Source organism: Ailuropoda melanoleuca, chromosome 14 (assembly GCF_002007445.2).
Source record: "Ailuropoda melanoleuca isolate Jingjing chromosome 14, ASM200744v2, whole genome shotgun sequence".
In the NCBI taxonomy this organism is placed as follows: domain Eukaryota; kingdom Metazoa; phylum Chordata; class Mammalia; order Carnivora; family Ursidae; genus Ailuropoda; species Ailuropoda melanoleuca.
This window is the reverse complement of record NC_048231.1, coordinates 105,215,100-105,226,076: the sequence shown is the minus strand read 5'-3', so window position 1 is coordinate 105,226,076 and position 10,977 is coordinate 105,215,100.

Below are 10,977 nucleotides of genomic sequence, written 5' to 3'. Positions count from 1 at the left end.
ATAGTTATCTGCAAAGTACTTTATAAAATTGCCTTTGAACTGCATCCGTTCTGTGGGGAATCACTGAAAATTGGACTATAAAATTACCAGAAAATGTACTGCATTAACAAGAATTTTCTGTATTCGGTTTCTCTTCAAATTTATGGGCTCGAATATTTGTAAACAGTTAGTTTCGTAGACAGAAACCCTGTCCCTCACCTCTCTAAAAGGGGGAAAAAAACACATTTTAGCACATTTGGTTATTATAGGATTTTTATTTTCTTTATTTTATCTGTGCTTTCTCCTCTTCCTCCACCCACTCCCGTAACAAGGACATTATTTTGTTATTATTTCTTCTTTGAGAATTAAAAAAAAATCCCTAATATGCCATTTTTATTGGTATACATCAGTTCTTTCTAATTCCCTCTTATAAACAATATTGTACATTCAGTAATTGTAAAACATTTCTATTAAACTGAACTGTCTTTGAAGAAAGAACAATAAAAAACATTAAAGAAAATATGTTGAAGGGACATCAAGAGGACACTGAACGTGAAGAGGGTATTTTCTGCCCCTTCCTCCTTCCTTAGGAGAGATCCCCGTTGTGCTGTCCACAGACGATTCAGACTCACTCCACAGTGTTGGAAAATGTCATTATTTAAAGGCATATTTTCATCCTGTTTCCGGCAGGACATTCTGTGTTAATGTGTTGCCATAACAGCTTGACACAAACCCCGGCTCGTGTTTGCGAAGACCAGGAGAGAGAGCCAGGAACACTCATGGCCGAGGGTTGTGGCCCGAGTGTGGCTACTGAGAGCCCCAGACCTGACCTGTAAGGTGCGGGCCGCTTCCCGGCCGGGCTGGCGAGCACTCCGCGATCTGGATACAACGCCCCACGCTGAGCCTCCAAGAGGTGCCGTTCCGTCTGCCAAGGCAATTTGCTGCCTTCGATCAGGAAAACGACTTCTCCCCACATGAGATGGAAATGTGGCATTAGGAGGAGGGAAGACGTGAGCGCAGAGTGGTTCTCAAGCTGGTCCCTCTCTGGGCGATTTGGCGCGCTCGTGCTTGCTGGGAAGGCAGCTCCAAGAGGATGGGCGAGGGGAAGTGTTTAAAGAGACAATAACGATGTCGCACAGAGACAGTCTGAACGGGGAGCCCGTCCCCCTCAGAGCTCAGCAAGTGTCCTCTGCGGGGAGTGGGAAGCAGCCCCGTGGGGTGTGGCCACTGGACGGCGGGCCCTGGCAGAGCCCTCGCTCCTGCAAACCGTCTCCGCCTGGAATGCTGTGTCTGAGTTCCGGATGAGGCCAGGAGATGACCAGAAGCAGCTTGCTCATTTCATGCCACAAACGGTGAGCCTAGAGATGAAAACGAGGAAATCGCAGTCAGCAGATACCCCCAGAAAGCATCGGCAGTGTTTGCGGAGACAGCAGGCACGTGGCTCACCGTCGGGAATGCAGACCGGCACCCTGGGGCCGGGGCCGAGGTCCACAGGCGAAGTCTGTGCCCTGGTGCCCTCCCTTCCCGCGTGGCTGGCCGTCATGTTCTGCTCCCGAGGCTCCTGTCCTGCGTGGCTTCTGATGAGTTTCTACCGTGGGTCCCACGGGCAGGGGCTGGCAGCGGGGCTGGATGATGTTGGGGATGACCTTCCAGGGTCCTGCTGGCCTGGAGGCCTGGCGGGCTGTTCCTGTGACCCACCCTTGGGCATAGTGTCTCTCCTTGAACACCTGATCTACCCTGAACCTCAGACTGTGACCTTGTTTAGAAACAGAGTGTTTGCCATGCCGTTAGCGAACATGAGGTCAGACTGGGTGAGGATGGGCCCCAGTCCCATGGCTGGTGTCTGTGCACAGGGCGGAGCTGTGTGACCACAAACAGAGACTGGGAAACTGCATCCGCAGGCTCTGATAGATGTAAATGCCCCCTCTGCCGACGACACTTCCATCATTCTGCTCTTCCTGACTTGTCACACCCTGTCCGTCTGATGCCTCTTGAGTCGGTCTTTGTCCGTCCCCAGCCTGTACCCTGGCTCAGGCCTTTGTGAGTTTTCACTACCGCTCACGGGTTTCTCTGCCTTCAGAACATCCTTGTCTCAGCTGATCCTACAAACAGGTGTCTCATTAACTATACAGCAGTGCGTGCCATGGCTTATCTCCCTGACGAGAAACTTCCGTGTAGCTCTTTGCCTGCCATCATGGTCAGAGAGTGAGGATTTCCAAAACCAGACACCCCCACTTTTCTGCAGCCCTCTTTAGCCAGAACCCCTTGGGCCTGGGCTGGGCTGGTGTATTTGGGCCCCAGCCCAGGTATTCCGGGCTTCCCATTGGGCCCCTGGTTAATACTCAAGGGCTGCACAATCTGGNTGACGAGAAACTTCCGTGTAGCTCTTTGCCTGCCATCATGGTCAGAGAGTGAGGATTTCCAAAACCAGACACCCCCACTTTTCTGCAGCCCTCTTTAGCCAGAACCCCTTGGGCCTGGGCTGGGCTGGTGTATTTGGGCCCCAGCCCAGGTATTCCGGGCTTCCCATTGGGCCCCTGGTTAATACTCAAGGGCTGCACAATCTGGACCTCCTGCTTTTTCAGATCTACTTTCTGTCCCTCTCCCTGCTGAGTCCCCTCCTTGCGGTGGAAGGAAAACTGCTGAGAATCCCTCTGCTAACACACAAGGCTGGGGTGCAGGCCGGCTTTGTGGTGGCTCTTCCCACTCCCAGTGTGAGTGGGAAGCCCATTGTCCTGCAGGGTCTGGTCAGGCTGACCCTTGCCCATGAAGTGGCCGGGTAGTCCTGACTCCGGGCCACTGCTTTCTGCGATGTTCCCTGACACCATTGGCGGTGTTCTCGATGGGCCCCCAGCTGCCGGCTGTCCCTCTTCACCGACATGCCCGGTTATTCCAGCTGAGTTCGAGGGTTTCCAAGCGCAAGGACTCTCAAGCCTCGGGCATCTGTGTATTTCTGGAGTTTACGAAGGGGACAGTGGAGAGAGGGTTGTGATGCTCAGGTGGTTTTGCACGGGGACACGTGGGCCTGAAAGTAGCGTCTGGGACAGCTGGAAATGGAACAGGGAAAGGCGCATAAACATTTTGGTTGCCCAGCCCATCCACCCGGATTCCTGCAGAAGCACCTTGATTCCTGATCCCAGATTCCCATCTTCGCCCGAAGGCGTGGAAGGTGGCCCAAGTGGGGCCGGTCCAGACCCCCAGGCCTCCGTGCGACATCACTTCGAGGACAAGATACCAGTCCCCAGGGGCCACCTGGAGGCCTCTTTGCTGACTTCACAATACACCACGCGGTCCACCGGTGGTACGACCCCTNTTGACTTCACAATACGCCACGCGGTCCACCGGTGGTACGACCCCTCACCATCTCTTGTTACTCATAAGGCACAGAACATGTGGGTTTTGCTGAGGACACGACATTTAGAGCATGCGGGTATGTGTGGTAATTTACTCAGAATTTTGAGTTTATAAGTATTCAGATGTATCGAAAGTTCAGGACAAAACCTCCAAGGGAACAGAGATGGAATAGTTGGTGGTGCGTGTTTCTACGAAGGACGTGGCTTCCAGCAGACTTGCTGTCTTGCTCTGCTATGACAGCTGGCCTCGTAATGGTCCCTCCCCNATGTATCGAAAGTTCAGGACAAAACCTCCAAGGGAACAGAGATGGAATAGTGGTGGTGCGTGTTTCTACGAAGGACGTGGCTTCCAGCAGACTTGCTGTCTTGCTCTGCTATGACAGCTGGCCTCGTAATGGTCCCTCCCCTGGAGCACGGCTCTGCAAGCCCGCCTTCTTCCCGCTCAGTGCAGAGAGACAAATGGGGCATTCCCCGCCTCAGTTTACCTCATTAAGTGTGGGTGGGCAATCAGGCCTTGGGAAGGACAAGATTGAACACTGCCCTAAATCATGTGAGACAGACCACAGATCTGGGGAATCACATGTCAGGCAGAGGGAAGAAAAAGCAGGGAGAAGTGTGTGCATGCGTATGTGTGCTGGGCGAAACATCTCGGGATTCTCAAGCAGAAATCTCAAGCAGACTGTTCTCTCCCGAGTCCCAAAAATAAATTTCTGAATTAAAAGTAATAAGAAAAGCAGCAGACTGAATTTAAAATGCCTTGAAGAGGTTAACCTGCATTTTTTTATTTCTAGTTTCATTTATTTTTTTAATAATAATATTTTTTTATTATGTTAGTCACCATACAGTACATCCTTAGTTTTTGATGTAAAGTTCAATGATTCATTACTTGCGTATAACACCCAGTGCTCCATGCAATACGTGCCCTCCTTAATACCCATCACCGGCCTATCCCTACCCCTCGCAAAGCCCTCAGTTTATTTCCCAGAGTCCGTAGTCTCTCATGGTTCATTCCCCCTTCTGTTTACCCCCCCTTTCTTTTTCCCTTTCCTCTCCTACAGATCTCACTACTTCTCACGTTCCATAAATGAGTGAATATCATATGATAATTGTCTTTCTCTGCTTGACTTACTTCACTTAGCATTATCTCCTCCAGTCCCGTAACCTGGATTTTTAGAAATAAATTTTTATAAGATCCTTTATATTTGTAAAATACTCAAACTAGAAATTTCTAATTTTGCAAAAATGGAAGGTATCATTTGGAAGTTTCAGAAGTCAAAATGCCACATATTTTGTAAGTTCTTAATAGCAACAAACTTTGGTGAATAGATCATTTGCCAAATCGGTCAGTCAGCAACAGCTGGTCTGCCAATTGGCTTTCAGGGATGGGTTTGGATCTAGGAATTGGTTTATCAATGGATTGCTCTTCCCTGAATTGATTTAAGGCAAATTAATCTTTGATAAATTGACCCAAAGTTCAATCTTTAATTCGAATTTTTTAAATTAAACTTTCTATTTTGAGATCACTGTAGGCCCACAGGCAGGTGTAAGAAGAGAGGGAACCCGTGTGCCCTTCCCCCAGTTTGCCTGCAGTAGCATCTTGCAAACCTGCAGCCCAGTCTCACCGCCAGGATGTCAGGTGACACAGACAGAACCACCACCACCCCGAGGCCCCCTGCCACGCGCCTCCCTCCTGCCCCCCCCGTAACCCCCAGCAACTGCTCACCCACCCCCTCCCTATCCTTCCATCAACCCAGGAGTGCCCTGTAAATTGAATCATATACTATACACCTTTCACTTTTTGCTTTTCCTTTCAGCAGAAACCCCCGGATGTCTGTGCCAGAGGCTGCAGGTATCAATAGACTCCATTTTGCTGCTGAGCAGCGTTCCATGAGATCACACACCTGGTTTATCCATTCACCTGTTGAAGGACATCTGGGCATTTAGCTGTTATGTTTCTAGAAACATTCATGCACAGATTTTTTTTTTGCTTGCACATAAGTTTCCATTTCTTTTTTTTTAATGATTTTTTATAATATTATGTTAGTCACCATACAGTACATCCCCAGCTTCCGATGTAAAGCTCGATGATTCATTAGTTGCATANTAATGATTTTTTATAATATTATGTTAGTCACCATACAGTACATCCCCAGCTTCCGATGTAAAGTTTGATGCTTCATTAGTTGCATATAACACCCAGTGCACCATGCAATACGTGCCCTCCTTACTACCCATCACCAGTCTATCCCATTCCCCCACACCCCTCCCCTCTGAGGGGTGATCAGAAGGAGGAATGAAACATGAGAGACTATGGACTATGAGAAATAAGTTTCCATTTCTTTAGGATAAATGCCCGAGAGTGAAATCGCCAGGTGTTCAGCAGCTTCACATCTAGTGTCTAACGACCCGCCTAACCGTTTTGCAGAGTAGCTGAGCAGTTTCCCGATCCCGCCAGCATGTGTGAGATCAGCTGCTCTTGCCCCTCACCAGCACTCGGTGTGTCCGGGTTTTTGTTTTAGACATTTTGATATGTGTGTAGTGATGTTTCACAGTGATTTTAATTTGTGCTTCCCTGATGGATAGTGTTGAAAATCTTTTCATGAGCCTATTTGCCAACTGTGAATCTTGTTCAGCAAAATGTCTACTTGACTCTTGCCCATTTTCCACTTCTCTTGTTCCTTTCTCATGGTGAGTTTTTAGAGTTCTTTATATATTCTAGATACTAGTCCTCTGACATCTGTGAGGTTTGCAGATGTTTATCCCAATTTATAACTTGTATTTTCATACTTTTAATAGGGTCTTTCACAGAGAAACTTTAAAAAAATGTTGAAGAGATCCAGTTTATAATTTTTTCCTTCTATGGGTCATACTGTTGGTGTCAAGTCTATGAACTCTGCTTAGTTCCTAAAACTGAAAGTTTCCTTTGATTTTCTTTGCTAAGAGTTTTATAGTTTTATATTTGAGTCCCATGATCTGTTTTGAGTTAAATTTGTACAAAGTGTGAGGTTAAGGCTGAGGTTTATTTTTTTGTTCAATTTCTTCAATACCACATGATAAAAAGGCTGTCTTCTACCAAATTGCTTTTTCACCTTTGTCAGTAATTAATTGGGCATATGTGTGTGGGTCTCTTCGTTTGTTATCAGTTGTTTCATTGATCTATGTGTCTATCCCAATACCCCAATCCCAACCCCAAAACTCACATCACAGTCACGGTTATTCCTGCTATAGAGGAGCCTTAACGTCAAGTTGAATGACCCAACCTCGTTATTCTTCATAAAGATTTTCCCTCTCTTCTAGGGCCTGGGCCTTTCCAAACAAATTTTAGAATAAGCTTATCTGTGTCTACAAAAATCTTGTTCAGATTTTTTTTTTAAGATTTATTTATTTATTAGAGAGAGAGAGAGAGAGGGAGGGAGCAGGGGTAGGTAGGGCAGAGGGAGAGAAATAGACTCCCTGCTGAGCACAGAGCCTGATGTGAGGCTCGATCCCAGGACCCTGAGGTCATGACCTGAGCTGAAATCAAGAGTCAGAAGCTTAACTGACTGAGCCACCCAGGCGCCCCCAACTTCATTCAGTTTTTAGTAGTAACTGTATTAAACCTATAGATCAATTTGTGGAAGATTAACATCTTTATTATGTCAGTTCTTCCATACCAGTAACCTCATATGTCCCTCCATTTATTTAGATCTTTGATTTATTTAATAAGGATATTGAATTTTTAGCTTGCAGATCCTGTACATCTCTCGTTGGGTTTTTATCTAAGTCTTTAATTTTCCTTGGGAGTGATTACAAATGGCATTACGTTTGCAATTCCAATTTCTATATATTCATTGTTAGTGTTTTGATGCTTGTGTGTTGACCTTACATCCTGCAACCTGGTAACCCCACTTATTAGTTCTATATTTTTTTCCTTTAAAGATTCCTTGGGAATTTCTACATGGACAGCTACGTTATCTGCAAATGAGCAATGTTTTATTTCTTCCTTTCAGTTTATACTTTTTATTTCTCTTTCTCTCCTAACTGCATTGGCTAGTATTTCCGGTATTATATTGAACAGAAGGGGTAAAAACACATGTTTTTGGCTTGTTCCCAGTCTTAAAGAGAAAATGTTCAATTGTTCACCAACAAATATGCTGTTAGTTGTAGGGTTTGTTTATTTGTTTCTTAGATGTTCTTTTTCAAGTTTGGTTAATAGTCCTAAGTTCCTGAAAGTTTTTTCATCATAAATGATTATTAGATTTTGTCAGATGCTTTTTCTGCATCTATTATTATGATCAATCATTTTTTTTCTTTAGTCTGTTGATGTGGTACATTACATGGATTGATTTTCAAATATTGAATACCTAGAATACAGCTCATGTGGTCATGGTACATAGTTCTTTTTATACATTGTTGGATCTGATGTGGTAATACTGTGTGGAGGATTTTTGTGCCTATATTCATGAGTAATATGGGTCGGTAGTTTTCTTTCTTAAGTGTGATTTTTCTGTCTAGCTTTGGTATCAGACTTTTGCGGAGCATAAGTCTTCAGTGTGTTGGGGAGATTTTTTTTCACTTCTAATTTCTGAAAGACATTGTGTAAACTTGTTAAAATTATTTTTAAACATGGTTGGTAGTATTCTTCAATAAAACCATTCACCCTAGAGATTTATTTTTGGGGGAGGTTTTAAATTATGAATTCAATTCTGTAATGTTTGTCAGGTTACTGATAAGATAAGACATAGATTCTATGTCTTGAATTTCGTAGCTTGCATATTTGAAGAAATAAGTCTCTTTCATGTAAGTCGATGAATTCATGAATCTCAATTTCTTGTAATATTTCTTTTTTGTTCTTTTAATGTCTGCAGGACCTGCAATGATAATCTCTGTTTCATTCCTAATATTGCTGATTTGTGTCTTCTCTCCTGTATTCTCATCAATCTTGTTAGAGCCTTATGAGTTTTATTGATCTTTTTCAAATCATCAACTTTTTGTTTGGCTGATTGTCTCTGTTGTTTTTCTGTTTTGAATTTTATTGGTTTCTGTTCTTATCTTTATTTTTTCCTTACTTCTGCTTGCTCAGAGTTTATTTTATTCAACATTTGTTATAGGTTTTTTGAGGTGGAACTTTTTGACTTGAGGTTGATAGTGCTATAAATTTCCCCCTCAGCACTGCTTTACCTGCATTCCATCTATTTTGATATATTTTATTTTAATCTTGATAAGTTCTACATATTTTTAATTTACTTCAACACATCTTCTGAGATCCATTGATTACTTAGAGGTATATTATTGATTTTCAAGTGTTTGAGACTTTCCTGTGATCTTATTGTTATTGGTTTTTAACTTGATTCCGTTATGGTCAGAATAATGAGTATGGTATCCATTTCTCTCCCGTTGGCCAGTGTATGGTCGATTTTGGTGAGTATTCCAGGAGTGCTTGAAAAAGGTGCACTCTGCCGCTGCTGCTGTGGGATATGTTATTGCACGGTTAGACTCTGCTGGCTAGTCATGCCGTGTGGCTCTTCTGTGTTCTTACTGGTTTTATGTCTAATAGTTCTGTCAGTTGCTGGTAGAGAGTGGCGGCATTGAAGTCCCCAGATACAACTGTGGATTTGCCTTTTCCCATTCCGGGTCTATCACGTTTGTTTCCAGGATATTGAGTGTGTTTGTTGTGGATGTTCTTTTGTGTTGATCTGGGTACAAGTCTGGATACATCTGGGATCATATGTCTTCCTGGTGGGCTGATTCGTTTTTCATTATGTACTGTATTTGTCTCTAGTAATTTTTCCCCCCCTCTGGAGACCACTTTATTTTGATATTAATATTAATTAGTTGATTTTTTTGTTGTTAATGTTTGTGAGTTTTTTCTTTGTCCATGGTTTCACTTTCAACATAGCAGTAATGATGAATTTGAAGTGAGTTTTTTGGAAATAGCACACAGGGGGTATGTTATTTTATTTATTTATTTATTTTAGCAGTTGCAAACTTATTTTTTTAATTTTTAATTTAATTTAAATTAGCCAGCATATTATTTCAGATGTAGTGTTCAGTAATTTATCAGTTGCATATGACACCCAGTGCTCATCACGTCAGGGTATGTTATTTGAATCTACTCTTCCAATCTCTGCATTTCAATTAGTGTATTTAGAACGCTTACATTTGAGATAATAATTGGTATGTAAGGGTTCATCTATGATTTTATTATTTTAGACTTTTCATGTTTCTTGTTTCTCTTTTTGAGAATGGTCACTTGACACTTTTTCAGGATTTCATTCTTATTTATTTGTAGTTTTTGGTAATATTACTTTGTATGTTTTCTTACTGGTTTCTCTGTCACTACAGTATACATATGTGACTTATCATACCACCTAATGTCCAGTGAAGTGTAGTAGCCTTGCCTCCACTTGGTTTCTCTTACCTTTCCCATCCTCAAACACAGTGGGGGAGTCCCTGGCTTTTCAAGGGCTTCAGTATAATGAGTATGGATGTGCAACAAGGGGTCAGAATTTGGGTGGAAAGAGACTCATGGGCCAGACCATGCATCTACCTGTATGACCAAGGAAGAAGTCAAATGTTTGTACCAAGTTTTATGATCTCTTGCTTTGTTCATTAGTTTTATCAAGGAGTGAGGCAGGAAAGATGAATTGGAGTGTGATTGGCAAGTTATAGAAAGAAAATATGCAAGAAATAATGAGAAATAGTGATTCTGGATCTCTGAACTGAACTGTGGACTTTTCATTCATGGCCAATTGTATAACTTCATATAAGTGCAAGACGTTTCAAGATCCTACTCGGTGTTAAATGCACTGAGAAAGCATGTTGAAAAAAACATCAGTTCACCCAAAGATAGCAAACAGTCCCAAGAAACAAAAACTATGTTTATACCGCGTCAGTTACTTAAACTGGGGTACAAGTTACTCCCTCTGCATGTGGCTGGAGGAATACGCCTTTGCTCTGAAGCACCCTCCGCCACCCGTACTGAGCTGATGGTTGTCTGGCCTGATGCACCTGCCTCCTTTCCTGCTGTCTCCTGAATGTTTCTCCTACGTAACCAGGAAGGCAGGCCTTGGGCCTTGGGTGCTGGTGGGAAGAATCTGACACCTAAGAAACCTAAACGGGTTGTGCTGTTTCCCACCATCGCCTTTTCTTATAGTAGCGCAAGGAGTTGCTGAAAAGTGATATTTGAATGCTGTACATATTGCCAAAAAGAGAACTTAAAAAGCCACAGAAATGGAGAAATAGAGGGCATGCTGATGGAGAAGAGGATGTGGAGCAGTGACGACAGAGGATTTCCCGAAAACGTGACGGGTACCACGTCTGAGACTGACCCACGGGTTCACGTACTTTGTTAACTGCTTGGTATGCGTCCCATGTTGGAGCGAGCGCGAGGAGGCCGAACAGATGCACAGCGCAGACTGGCGCTTGGGGCCGCTGCCGCCGCGCCCAGACTTGGGGAGAGTCAGGGCGGAGGTGCGGGTGTGGCAGCCCCGCCTTCACGCCACACGGTTTGACTCTCTCTGTGTTGTATAGCCTCTCTGAGCTCCTCTTCCTCACCTTTAAACCTTGCGCTGCCCATGTCACAGAATCGCACACTTTATGTCTAAACTACGTGCATCTGCCTTGACATATCTCTGCATATGTTATATTTAAAATGCAACATTGC